Here is a 13,740-nt window from a genome sequence, read left to right on the forward strand (position 1 = left end):
CATAATATTTTCCATAATACCATCGTTTCAGGCACATTATTTTCACAACATTAGTTTCGTTTATGTAAGCCCCCCAAAATCTGTTCTCCGCTAATAACAGTGACTTACAGAGGAAACTCAAGAGGAAAAGCTGAAAGTCCTTGACGCTGTACAATTTGGAATTCAAATAATTTGGGGAAAAATGCACCCAAGTCACACAAAACCTCAGTATTTGAACAACAATCATGAGAGACTTCGCACGAGGCGTCAGTTCAGCAAGGAGCAAGGCTGAATGAGCTCAACACGTGTTTTGTATTTTCTTTTCTGTGGTACCAAAACAAAGAACCAGCCTCAACAAGGACGGTTAAGAATACAGCATACAGTACAACTGAACAGAGGCGTTTGTAGACCCTCCATCCAAAACAAACAAAAAACAGGATAAGCAAATAAATCTTTTATGATACAGTAATTGACATAAGCCAACGAGCTTGCTAGGAGGGGCCAAATTAGAGATGAACGATTCTCTGTATGTCATTGCAGTGTCTACAAGGGTTTCTGCGGTGGTGTCATTGTTATGGACCAATAAAGTCATCTCGACGGACCATCTACTAGCCACTAACCAGCAAGAGCTAGTAATGGGCCCTTTACGGGTTGTTCTATGTTGTTGTTGCGATATCAAACAGAGGCAGCTGTGAGGATTCAAAAATGAGAATTAGCTACATTTTTGCTCAACAGCTTTGACTATTCCGAGATGACGTCACGACTCAAAATGGCGGTCAATTCGGTGAAAGACATCTCTCCGCTCACTGAAAAGCATTGGACTTGTAATTTGATCTGTAAGGATTATTTTGATTTTAAAATGTGATGAGCTATTGTTTTACTTTAACAATCTGTGTGGTTTGTATCAGTCACAGGCACAAGCAATACAATCTTATCTGCTACTTTCACCATATAAAGGAAGCATTTGCATTGCGTTCGTTGCATTGGGGAAGTATCAGAAATGCCCGGATGTTCGGAATTGTCAATACTGTATTTACCATCTCGTTATGAATTCATTGTACATTTAATAAAATAATACTTCAAATTTATAACAGTCCATATTACAGTAACGCGGGAGCTAGCTTGATTACAGTGCTAATGCTAGCTTAGTATTTTGTTGAACCTGAACAGCGTTCTGTCGTTCTCTGTGATTATTTATCACAACTATGCATTTTCGTAATCACATTCCATTAAAACTGATCAGTGTCAGTAATAGGTATGGTGAAGAGAGGCTACATTCAAATCTTGCTAGCAGTTTTGACACTTTACAACTTTAAGTCACTCATTTCTTTATGAATGTTTCTTTCAATTCTTGTCATGTTACTTAAAACATTACCTTGATGGATTTCCGAGGGTGAAAATAGTTTCCAAAACCAAAAGAAATTGCACCAGCATGTGGAAAACGATTACTACTGCACCGTATTTTCCCTCTGAAATCCTGCTAAATTCCGTCTGCATCTGGACTATTGTGAGAAGCCTGCATCCCCTGCCCTCCGAAAGAACATTATGTTGGGAGTTTGGAGCAATTGAAGTCATCAGCTTCCCTGGCAAAACGACAGCCCATTAACCAGGGCTGCTGACTCCCTTCAAATGGATGACGAGTGACAAGCTGAGCAGCGACCATATTAGTGAAGAAGTGCGCGGCTGCATTTTGTCACGCTGCAAGACACCAACCTCCGCTGGAATGCTTATAGTGCAGTCGAGTAGCTTATTTGGTCTTAATGTAACCATGACAGGGATGTAAACAGAAAAGAGATGCGCACTTTGGATTGACGAATTCTTCAAAAGTGTGTATTTTGCTTACGTGTAGACACATTCACACAGGTCCCCGCAAAGTGGCTGTCACTGTGATTGGTTCTCTTTGCCAACCCACAATAGCCAATTATGTGTTATTATACACCACAGCAGCTCTCGTGGCCTGCACGCCTCGTGTGTGTGCGTATCCGTATACGTGGGTGTAATCGTGGGCGTGATTGGCAAATTGCTGGCTATGTATTACAACACGCTGAAAGAAGGGGAGGCGATATGTCGATGAGTTGGTGGAGGCCAGGAAGAAACATGTCGAGCGAATTGAAAAAACAATAAGCACATGAAAGGGCTGATTGTATTTGACAGTGGTAGAAAAGACGACCTCACGGAGAGCCGCAGACCTCCAGTGAGTTGCGTGCTGATGACAGATGTCTGGTGGCCCGAGACACGCGAGACGCAGCCAAGCCGAAGCAGAGCTCACCACAGACTGAGGAACTCAGTCAGCAAGTGACTAGTGTTCCATCATGGATGAGCAGGATATGACTGAGTGCTATGCGGCTGGATTTTTAAACGCCATATCAAAGTGTATAGAATGTGATGGTGGCCAAGAGCACACAAAGGATCTCGTATTGTGCAAAATGTCAGCCTGATCCAAAGTGCCACTTTGTGAATAACAACACAAGTCCATGACAACAAACCACAGCGAGGTTGAAACCCGTCTGTTAGCATTTTAGCAGAGATCTAATTAAAACAACTAAAACGCATGCAAACAAATCCACAACAGTGTCTAATGGCATCTTTGCAATGTGCATTACTGCCCTCTGTGGGATGAGAGTGGAATTTTAGATTGATGCTACAAGTCATATTTATTTTGGGGAGTCAGATTTTTATTTTATTTAATTATTAAAGAAAATACATTATACATTTGTGAGAAGAAATCTGTTAGGGAAGTAACAGCCGCGGCGTTTTTTTTTTTTTTTGCCAAATATCGTCAATTTGTCATTGTCATGTTACAATATGAAATGCATCACATCCTCGTCCAAAAACATTCCTTTTTGCCCACTTCAGCTGAACACAGCATTGAGAACTATTTGCGCCCTTGAGCCATTAGGAACACCAGCTGAGATAGGCTCCCCCACCCCCTGTGACCCTTGTGAGGAAAATGTGGTCAAGAAAATGGATGGATGGATGGATGGATACATTACTAGTTAAATGTATGGACCTCATTTCTCATCAATAGCAGGTCAAAGTGGCAAAAATTTGTCTTGTGGAGTATGTGTAACTATGTTGTGAGCCTAAACACAAGCAACATATGAGCAATCATCTCAACAAGATAATTCCTCAACCGTTCAGGAATAAAAATGTTACATGGAGTAGATTACTTTACAATATTTTCACCAGAATATTTTTTCTTTCCTCATTTTAAAATTGATTAAGTCATCAAGACACCCAAATCCATCCTGACTTACTGTACATTCTTAATACTTGTCCTGTCTTTATGTTTATGAAGAATGACACTGATCTGTCTCGGCCTGATTTGCAGCTATGGGATGCTTGCGTAATCCCCAGCCTAATCCATCGCCCCTGTGTGTGTGCGTGTTTGTGTGTCTCGGTATTTAAGCTTTCAGAGGGTCTCTTTCCCACGACGTCCCCACTACATGTACGTAATATCACAGATAACCCTCAACACAATAGCCTGGACACAGACTTTCCGCACAGTCTGGTCAATATTTCCATGAACTGTTCTGTCAGTAGAATAAATCCAGTGCAAATTGAAAGGTTTTGTGAGACGAGAGATGATGAAAACAAAAGAGAAGTTGTGCTTTTATGTATCACTGCGGGACAGCATTTATTATTTATCACCTTGGGAATGGATGACAAGATAGAATTCGTCCAATGTCTTCTTCGTTATGGCCAAGTGCAGACTTATGTTGCCTCTAATAGGACAGCCCAAATCAAACGTCGCTTTGTTCATTTTATTAGTGAAGTATTGTGCCTATTTTGGCACTAACTAGCACAGAAGCACCTGTAAAAACCTGGCAAGCAATTTCATTCGTCTGTGATGTGAGCAGTGGAACAATACAGTAAGCCGGACAGAAAGTGGACCCCCACAAACCCCGCCCACACCTCGCTGTGATTGGCTGGCAACCACTTCAGGGTGCAACTTGGCTTCTTGGCCAGCTCAGCCATGACCCTAATGAGGACAGTGTTATAGAAAATGGACGGACCGATGGAAAGTGGACACTGGGAAAAGATGTTACGCAAGCCCAACTACTATACAATGAGAGTGATAAATTATTAGATTTTCGTATCTTTGTTCATCTATATATGCCAGCAACGTATAGTAGCAGGCAGAACACTTGCTGAAAATTATTTTGCACAAGATGGCGGAAGGTGCAATTAACCTGTCTACGAGGGTTTGAACAACATAAGATATTTGGCAGTCGATGCGAATGTAATGAAAGTCAACAGCACAGAACAACGGTCCCCAAGACTTTATTGGGCCACAGGCAGATTTCATGTGTAGGTATATTTTGATGGAAATAATTAACTCACTCGCAGCCATTTTCACTGAAGCAATCCTCCTTCGCTCCCTGCTGTTTTCCTGGATTTTGACTGATTTTTCAAGGACCGCAAAATATTGTGTTCTATTGCTATAAAAACATGGAATCTACCAAAAGAAAGATTAGACTCTCTTCTTTCAACAAATAAAAAAGTATATTTCTATTCTATTTCATTTTTTCATCTATTAGGATAATAATATAGCTAAGTTTCATCATTATTCACAAATCTGCTTAGAACTGTGGGGAAATCAAGCTTGTTTTAACATGGCCCCCTGGTTGATCTCTTATACTCTGCTGCCACCTGTTGGCCGTTTTTGTAATAACTACCATCGCTTCAAACATTCACCGCAGTAGAGAGGCTGCATCAAAGCCTTCTGTATGCTCTAGGATTAAAAAATAAATAAATCAAAATGTATAAATACGTCTTTGGGACACTTCAAACATTTAAAATAGAACGTATTTATAGGTTTTTGGGAGCATATGTGTTAAAAATACATCTCAATATTACATTGAATGCTGTTATAATTAGCATGGGTCATCTTGTATTAAAGGATAGATGTGTATTTTTTGCAAGTGACTGCACTACCGTAGTCATGCAAATCAGAGTTGTGATTTTAAGATGGTATGAAGTTTTTCAACAAGCTTGAAACGTCAATGCAGATGAGTAAAATCAACTCGGCAACGAGTCGATTAATCTGTTGAATCCAAACTGTACACCCCCAAATAAAGACGGCCATATTACACATTGAGTTAGTATGTTACATGTTCTGGTAAATTGAGATGAGATCACCATTTTTTTTTTTTCTGTAAACATATTTTTCGGGACATTTTTGTTAGCTGGTGTGCCATGAAATTTTTCTTATGCAAAACATGCCCTGGCTCAATAAATATTCTGTAGGCTAAGAAGCACTACCTGCTGATAGCAACCCGCCTGGTTTCCCATTCTGTGCCCCCCGTTTTTTTTTTTTTTTTTTTTTTTTTCTTGGACGGGTTGTGACTGTGAAGCCAAATTCCTTGTGTGTTCTACAAACTTGGACATTCTGATTCTGATTCACAATGTAGAGGTTTGTTGTTGTTTTTTTGGAGCATTTATGGATTTTTCATTGTGCACTGGGGCACATACATGCTAATAGTGATAGACCGATATGGTTTTTCAAGGCCGATACCGATACAGATTATTTGTAGTCAAGTCGGCCGATAACCGATATTTCAAGCCGATATTCATTTGCAGTAAAATGGGGAGGGGGGGGAATTCTTTCAAACTATATATAATTTCTCACTGAGTAACAAATTCATGTGAATGTAGCTCATTTGGGGTTTTTGTTAGGGTTCGTAAAAACGTTTCAAAAAGATTTTTGCGGTGAAAAATTGTGTGAATATGTTCCAAATGTGTTTACGACAAATAAAAACTGACTGCGAACATCTTACAAATCCTGATGAAAACCCCAAATTCGCTACGTTCGCAAGTATCCCCTGCTCAGTGAGCTTTATCGGCCTTCAGATTCAAAACATGGCCGATGCCGATATTTGTCAAAATGCCAAATATCGGCCGGGGCCGATTATCGGTCTATCCCTAATGCTAGAACTCAGACGAATTAGGATGGAATCATTTAGATTATGGAGAACTAATAATTGATTCCACGAAAATTTGAAGTCATAATCTCATTAGAATTACGCTGCGTGCTAAAACCAACATTGATGTGTTTGTGTGTGTGGGCCCCACCGTGCGGGTTCTGGGGCCATCCTAATTATGCGGTGTGACTCATGTGAGGGTAATTACAGCTTGTGAGACAGTGGGAACAAGGCTACGAGTGACCCAGAAATCCACGGGCTAATGAAGCGCTAAGACCCGCACTCTTCCTCCGCTCTCGCCCACATGCTCACCTCACAGGAAGGGAAACGGACAGAGCTCGGCAAAGAGAAAGTCAAAAAGACACCAGGGGGATAATGTCTCCCTCAGACTTCATTAGGGAGAGTGGAGAGATTTGGGAGGAGCTGCCAAGAGACGGCCTGTCAGGCGCCGACCTCTTCCTCTTCCTCGTGCCCGCTAATCTGCCTACGCTTTGTTCTCCGTCATATCTGGCCAAGGCTCCACATCAGTGAGGTCCCGTTCCGCACGGCCCGACTGGCCAATGCTGAATTCGCTTTTGAAGAATGGTCTAGGTGTAATCGCCGTGTGAAGCCAAGTCTTGCAAGGTGCAAGGCGGCGAGAACACACAGCAGGCTGCACATTGTGCAAACGCAGGAAACAAAGCGTGTGCGAGTGTGTGCGGTTGCTTGGCCGGGCATATGCTGCAAAGACTCAAGGCTTCTTTAAAATGTCATCCAAAATGAAAGGTTCATGTCAGGCCGGCTTATTCCCCTTCCCCCCCAAAAAAGCCATGGCAGCTTGTTGTTGTTGTTGTTGTTTTTTACCCGGGTATTTAAGAAATTAAAGATTTAAAACACGCATCTTCTAGTTTTGACATCAGAATAAATAATTCACATGTTCTCTATTGGATAATTCAGCATCAGCATGTGCAATAAAGCAAATCTCTGAAGTCTAAATTAAATATTAGTGAAAATATTACATCATTTTTGCCATTTCAAGACTGCAGCATTTTCGAGGAAATGTTAATTTTGTGTCATACTTCCACAATAGTAGAAATGATATGATACTTGTTACCATTGTCAACAAAAAATACAAACTAAGTTGGGCTAAGAATTTATTTATTTATTTATTTTAATTATATGAGCCCCATTTTGGCACCCAGCACAAGTCTGGCACAAAGCGCAGTCTAGTTAATCAATTAATCGATAAGTAATCGATTATCAAATTCATTGATAAGTATTTTAATAATGGAGAAAGCATTATTATTATTATTTTTTTGTTCAAGATTGTCCTAATCCTCTGATTTCAGCATATCAGCAGTAATTGTTCACTGATTTCTACCGTCCTTCATGAAAGGAAACTGATTAACTTCTGTATTTAATCAAAAAAAGACATTTGCAAACGTGCTTTTACTTGACAATGACCGAACCGGTAACATAGTACAACACCCCCCTCGCCCCCCTTTTTGTTTTGTTTTTTTAAATCCCTATATAAATAAAAAGTATGAAACAAACTTAATCCAAACGCACTTAATCCATTTACTTGTTAATCAATTAAATAATCGATCGATTAAGCAATTGTAAAACAGTGTAATAGTGACAGCACTACAAATGGGCCACCATTGTGGGAGGGAATGCAGCCGACTCCCGGCCAATCGAAGCGGCTCCCCTCACTCACTCTTTAAATTCAGTACAGATTAAGCCGCAGCATCTACATGGCATGTAGATGTACATTTAAATGGACATACAAAAAAGTCTACACTTTTGGATGAGTACTTGGAGACTGCCTTCAACCCCTGATCATGTGTCCGTATGTGACTCCACCCTACCACCAGTGGTGCTGCACGATCAGGGGGCTCTTTCATTCAATGAATTGAATTCTAATGTGCAATGATTCACAGGGTTTGGTCCACGCTCTTGTCATATTTTTGAATGAAACAGGATGACGTCCACCATACGTGTCCGCAGATCTCAGGATCTGTCTGCTTACGCCTCGATCAAATCCACAAAATCCAAAAATCACGTTCCACCACATGCACCACAACTTAGACTTGTAGTCTAAAATCTAGTCTACTTTTGGTCACCAAATTTCCAGATGAATAGAATATGCCAGAACACCTATCGAGGCACAGCATGGTCAACCAAATTCAAAAACATCCTAAACTAGATTTGCCATGGCATGGAAATAAAGATGGTAGAAACAGTAAAAATCAGTAAACCATATGTGTTCAAGCTAACAGTGGTAGCTTCCAGCACATCCTCATAAGCAGTTTGCAGAATTTTCCGTGATGCGTTAAGAGCTTTATATTTAGTTGAGTCTGATATTTGTTCGACATGTGCAAACATCATGTCCACATTGAACACCAAAAACATGTCACATTGTTGTGCCTTGACAACAACTTGTTGTGACCACCCAAATTGTCACATTAATCACAAACACTGGCCATAAAAATGCCATATTCTAGGACAGAAATACAAAATGTCAGAGCAATAGTGTTCCAGCATCTCTTTCCTCAGCAATATGTATTATTAAAAAGAGGAAGCAATATCCATCAATTTCCTTTACCATTTATTCCTCACAAGGGTCTCGCCATGCATTATCTTTGGAACGTGGGAGGAGACCCACACATGCAAACTCCACCCAGGAAGGCCGGAACCTGGACTCGAACCCGAGTCCTCAGAATTGCGAGGCGGACGTGCTAACCACTTTTGCACCGTGCCGTCCGAGGAAGCAATATTTATGTTAAAAAAAATAAAATGCTGAGATAATTTCACTTCAAATGATTTGATTTCAACATTGCCTCCATTTAGCAGTGTGACGTGAGCGCATAGCAATGAGCTCCAGAGAAGCGCAGCAATAAGAGAGAAGTGGTGTTACTGTAACTTACCGCCTTGCACAGAATGTTGCCGCAGCATAATCTTGATGTTCCAGGCTGAATTAATTTAAATCCTTGTCTAATGATATTAAAAAGGATCATTTTTTCAATGCAGCTTCAAGTTAAACGGCAGATGATTCAGTGCTGTTTCGTTTTCTTGTGCAAGTCTGAGAATGTTTCACCACAGCTGCTATGTTGCATAACTTTTCTTTGGAACACTTGGAAAATGAAAATTCTTCATTTGTGTTTCCTAGAAATTCTTTCGTGAACCATAATGACATGACCACAGAGGTGATGGAGTGGTTTTAACGAAGGTCACATAGGTTTGCTATACTACAATGGCAAAAAGAGCCACAAGGGGGCAGATGACACATTTAAACTTCCTTAGAAGAAGCTGGCATTCTGAAACAAATGACATTTTATGTATTTATTCAGAGATTTTGTTATTACATTATGTGCCTGAACCACAATAACAATATTGTGCAAACTACCATCAAGGCCCAAAAAAAGAGTAATGTTAACAAATGTCTTCTTTCTGGGCATAAGTCTTCTAGCCACAAGATTGTGTTGGTAGTTTTATGTGTAGTCCTGCAAACTAATAACAACCGACCACAACTTGTTCTCAGTGGAGCACAGAGCTGCTAAGCTGAAACAGTTATTAAAAGTAGAAAAAAAAGAAAGAAAACAATCTTGGAGCACTGTATCTCCATTCTGATAACAGTCTGCTGGCTGTGTTTTTACGGCTGTTCCTTTTACAAGTCTTTATTACTCTTCATGAAAAAAAAACAGTTATCATCAAACAGCGGCAATGTGCTACTTCCCCATTTCGAGACAATACGTTGACAATAACTGCAATGACTACTGCGGCCGAAAATATGACATGAAATCGTCGTAACATCTCTGCTGAGGTGGCAATGGAAGTGAGAGCAAACACAACCCACTCATGATGTCACTTGCTGGTCTGTGAGGCAGATATGCAGGTTAGTCACAACCTACGCTGGCGCTCCTTTGCAGACAAAACATATGTATGCGTGTATGTATGTGAAATTCCCTGTCCAAAGACGACACCTCGACATACCGTATGCACGCGCACAGACGCACGCACGCAGGCTGGAGGCACTTAATTTCCAATTCCACCCCCTCTCCTCACCCCGTGCACCCCTCATATCCCACTCAGGCCTCCTCCCAGCGCTAATATCCACTGTTACTATAGCAACCTCACACACAGATCCTGCCAGACATTTACAGCATAAGTAATAAAATCAACAGCAACACCTAAACTCTCCACCTGGCAGCATACGGTCACACACAAATTCACGATACATTGCATTACCTTTAGTCATGGTTCATCATCGAGCAGGATGTTTTGAAGTGGGAGCTGAAATAGAGTACAAGACAAGAGTATAAACTTTCGGCAAACTCGATCGATCAACAGACGCGTTGACTCTTGAGCCAATAGCTTCTCTTCTAAGCCCAGGACGAGTCATTTGCTTGATAAGCTTGTCTGTTTGATGAAGATAAATGAAGTGAGGCTTGCAAATGCCCTGGATGCCAAATTGGGCCAATCAATTCCTCGGCAGCTGGCTTTTACAAACTTTTGCAGCTCAAGACCCAAATTGGAAATGCAGTTCTTCTCACTAATGTGACAGAAACGTATTGTACCAATTACAACAACAATCCACCCTTTTTATAATGTTTTTTTTTTTGTTTACACATCATTCTGATAATGTTTTCATCCACTTTGAACTCAATTTTAAAAAAAGTGTAATGAATAGGCTTTGAATAGTTTGTATTATTTTTCATTATACACAATTTAAAAGAGCAAGAAATTGTGTATGGACCCGACAAACACTTTCTGCATGAATGAAAATTCAATTTTTAAAATATTCTAAATATACTCAGCAGTGTTTGTTTGTTGTCAAAACTCAACTGAACTCAACTTTATTTATGAAGCACTTTAAAACAAACATTGCTGAATATAAAAATCAGTTACATGATATAGTAAAGACTGGTGAAACAAAATAACACAAAAAAAAATTCATAAATATCATACGTAGCTATGTAAACAAGTAATAAAATAAACAACAATGCATTAATAAGATTATAACATTGATAAAGTAGTAAAGCAAGTAAATAAAATAAATACTAAGAAATGAATGACACAAAGCACAGTAACATAAAACATGAAAAAAAATGCTGATTCAAAAGCCAAAGATATAATAATAATAATAAAAAAAAAAAAAGAAGAAAAAAAAAAAAAGCTAAAGTAAGGATGTGGCAATAATTCATGTGCCTGCTTCACTAGTAATAAAATGAATGAATGAATGAATGACAGTTATCCATTAAACACTGACAATTTGGGCTTCATGTTTGGGAAAGGCTGCAAATCTCAAACATACCCATTGGGTATGCTACTGCACTGCCACCTATAGACAAGACTGAATACTACACAAATTGTGATCAACCTGACTTTTTTTTTTTTTAAGCAACAGTGTGATTCCAAAGCTATAACATGTGACTTCCTCCCGTCTGTATTTTTTGGAAGGCCCTTTTCAAAGAATGACATGAAAACTGTGTGGTTTATTTTGCAAGTTTTCTGACTCAGACTAAGGAAGAATAAAATGGCACTGTGGAGTCGAGCACACACGGTCTCTCCTGCATCTTTTAACAGGGTAGAAAGGGGTGAGCACATGTTTTATATTTAGAATGGTGACGCCATGCAAAAGTCGACAGGAGAGAAAAAGCTCAGCGATGCGTTGCAGTCAATAATGTATAAGAGGCGGTCTTTTAAAAAGAGACGAGGATTGTCGCTCTGTCTTGTCTGCTTCTTTTGCAAGTCTGTCCACTCAGTAGAAGATGTTGGTTAAACTTTCATATTTTTTGTCCCTCAGGAGTCACATAGACAGGTTGCACACATACCAACATTCAGTAAAATTTGAACGTGCTTTTCTAGTGATCACGGGTTGTTCACTACTTTTCAAGATGCATTTTGGAATATACTGAGGACACCATTTAGCGGATAATCTCAACTCGTGAAATACATTTGAACAAAATGGCGGGCTCATAGGTAAAGGGCACTGTAGAGCAAGAGTCCCCAACCAGCTTAACCCGTAGGCAGTATTGTGACCCGTTTTAGGCTTTTTGAATGTTCTGACCAAGTCATTTCAAAATAAGATATGGCCTATGGGTTTTAATATACACTTTGGAAACAAAACATTTGCTTAAATTACCTTCAATTGTATGCAATTATATTTATCTAAGAAGTGATCATATTAATGAAACCCCCCCCCCCCCCCCAAAAAAAAAAAAAAAAAAATATATATATATATATATATATATATATATATATATATATATATATATATATATATATATATATATATATATATATATATATATAACAAGAATATGTTTAAGGACACATAAAGCCAACTCTAAAATTTGATGTTAATGACTGTTAGTAATAATTTAAAAATAAAACATCCTTTATTTTTGATGGTCTTAGTTTTGCATTTTTTAATGAAATAAGTTACTGCATTAAACTTTACTTTTATTCCAATGTATGTTCAAAATACGTACATTGTATTTAAAAACAACAACAACAACAACAAGGTCATTATCAGAGAATGTTTGCATGTGCTTACATTTCCAAATGATCTACGGCATTCCTAGGAAATCACAATGTCCCACCACGTTAACTATTTTCAGAAAAGTCCTGCTGTGTGCAGGCTCAATGTTGATGACCCCGATCTTGCTGATATGGAGAGATTCCCAACACAGCTGAAGAAAGAGTTTTCAGCCGCAATGTAATTAGCAGATAAGCTCGATTCTTTATTTCTTCTTCTGCGACTACTTTTTCAGCTTTGTATATTTTTGCACCATGCTGCCCTCCCACAGGTCAGTCTTGGTATTACGACAGACCTTGGGCTTGGAGAGCACCCTGGAATATATGTGGTGTGCTATGTTATTCATCCATCCATCCATCCATTTTCTTGACCGCTTATTCCTCACAAGGGTCGCGGGGGCTGCTGGCGCCTATCTCAGCTGGCTCTGGGCAGTAGGCGGGGGACACCCTGGACTGGTTGCCAACCAATCGCAGGGCACACAGAGACGAACAACCATCCACACGCACACCTAGGGACAATTCGGAGCGCCCAATTAACCTGCCATGCATGTCTTTGGAATGTGGGAGGAGACCGGAGTACCCGGAGAAGACCCACGCGGGCACGGGGAGAACATGCAAACTCCACCCAGGAAGGTCCGAGCCTGGACTCGAACCGGAGACCTCAGAACTGGGAAGCGGACGTGCTAACCACTCGACTACCGTGCCGCCCTGCTATGTTATTCAGTACACCAAAAACGATAAATATGTGGGGTCTCTCAAGAGATGTAAAAAATCGGAACACCCACTTTACTTTCCCATGGCCCAAATCCTCTTTTTGCGTATACACTGCAAAAATAAAATAAAATAAAACCTCTAGCAACCTACATCCAACTGCAATCCAGCATGAATCTTTCGAGGCTTGATGTGAAAACGTTTGCATTTGGAGGTCACGGAAGCATTGAGCTCTTACCCGCCTCAGTGAACAGGTCCCCAGTGCTGCTTCATCTTTGAGGATTGAAAGAGTCAGAAATCTCCCCAGAATTCTCCTGCAACACAGAGGGAGAGTGGGAAGGGGTGGGAAAGGGATGAGGAGATTAGGAACCAGAGCCTTCGCCTTTCAAAATTCAACACTCTTAAAATCAACTCGGGCTTTTTGGGCCGAGTTCCCTCTGGCGCTCACATGGGTGTGCGTGCGCTCATGTGTGTGTGTGTTGGAGGGTGGGGGTGGGGGTTGTTGATGCCACGCCGTTTGGCTCGTAGTAACATCTCGAGTTAGCCGAGTTGCAAAAGCACATGGGTCAAACGGGCAGCCCTGGTTCAGCTCCCACACTGGGGGGGC

At 40.3% G+C, this 13,740-nt stretch overlaps 1 protein-coding gene across 29 annotated transcripts in view; it reads right to left on the minus strand.

Moving 5' to 3' along the window:
• LOC144021419 (receptor-type tyrosine-protein phosphatase delta-like) overlaps positions 1–13,740 on the minus strand; it is a 202,966-nt gene that overhangs the window by 126,443 nt on the left and 62,783 nt on the right. For all 29 annotated transcript variants that reach the window (XM_077525704.1, XM_077525698.1, XM_077525689.1 and 26 more), the window contains exons 4-5: positions 13,372–13,447; positions 10,131–10,175 (exon numbers count right to left, since the gene is read on the minus strand). The gene's annotated coding sequence lies outside the window, so the exon portion shown is untranslated. The remainder of the gene's footprint in view (positions 1–10,130; positions 10,176–13,371; positions 13,448–13,740) is intronic.

This window comes from Festucalex cinctus, chromosome 6 (assembly GCF_051991245.1).
Source record: "Festucalex cinctus isolate MCC-2025b chromosome 6, RoL_Fcin_1.0, whole genome shotgun sequence".
Taxonomy (NCBI): Eukaryota; Metazoa; Chordata; class Actinopteri; order Syngnathiformes; family Syngnathidae; genus Festucalex; species Festucalex cinctus.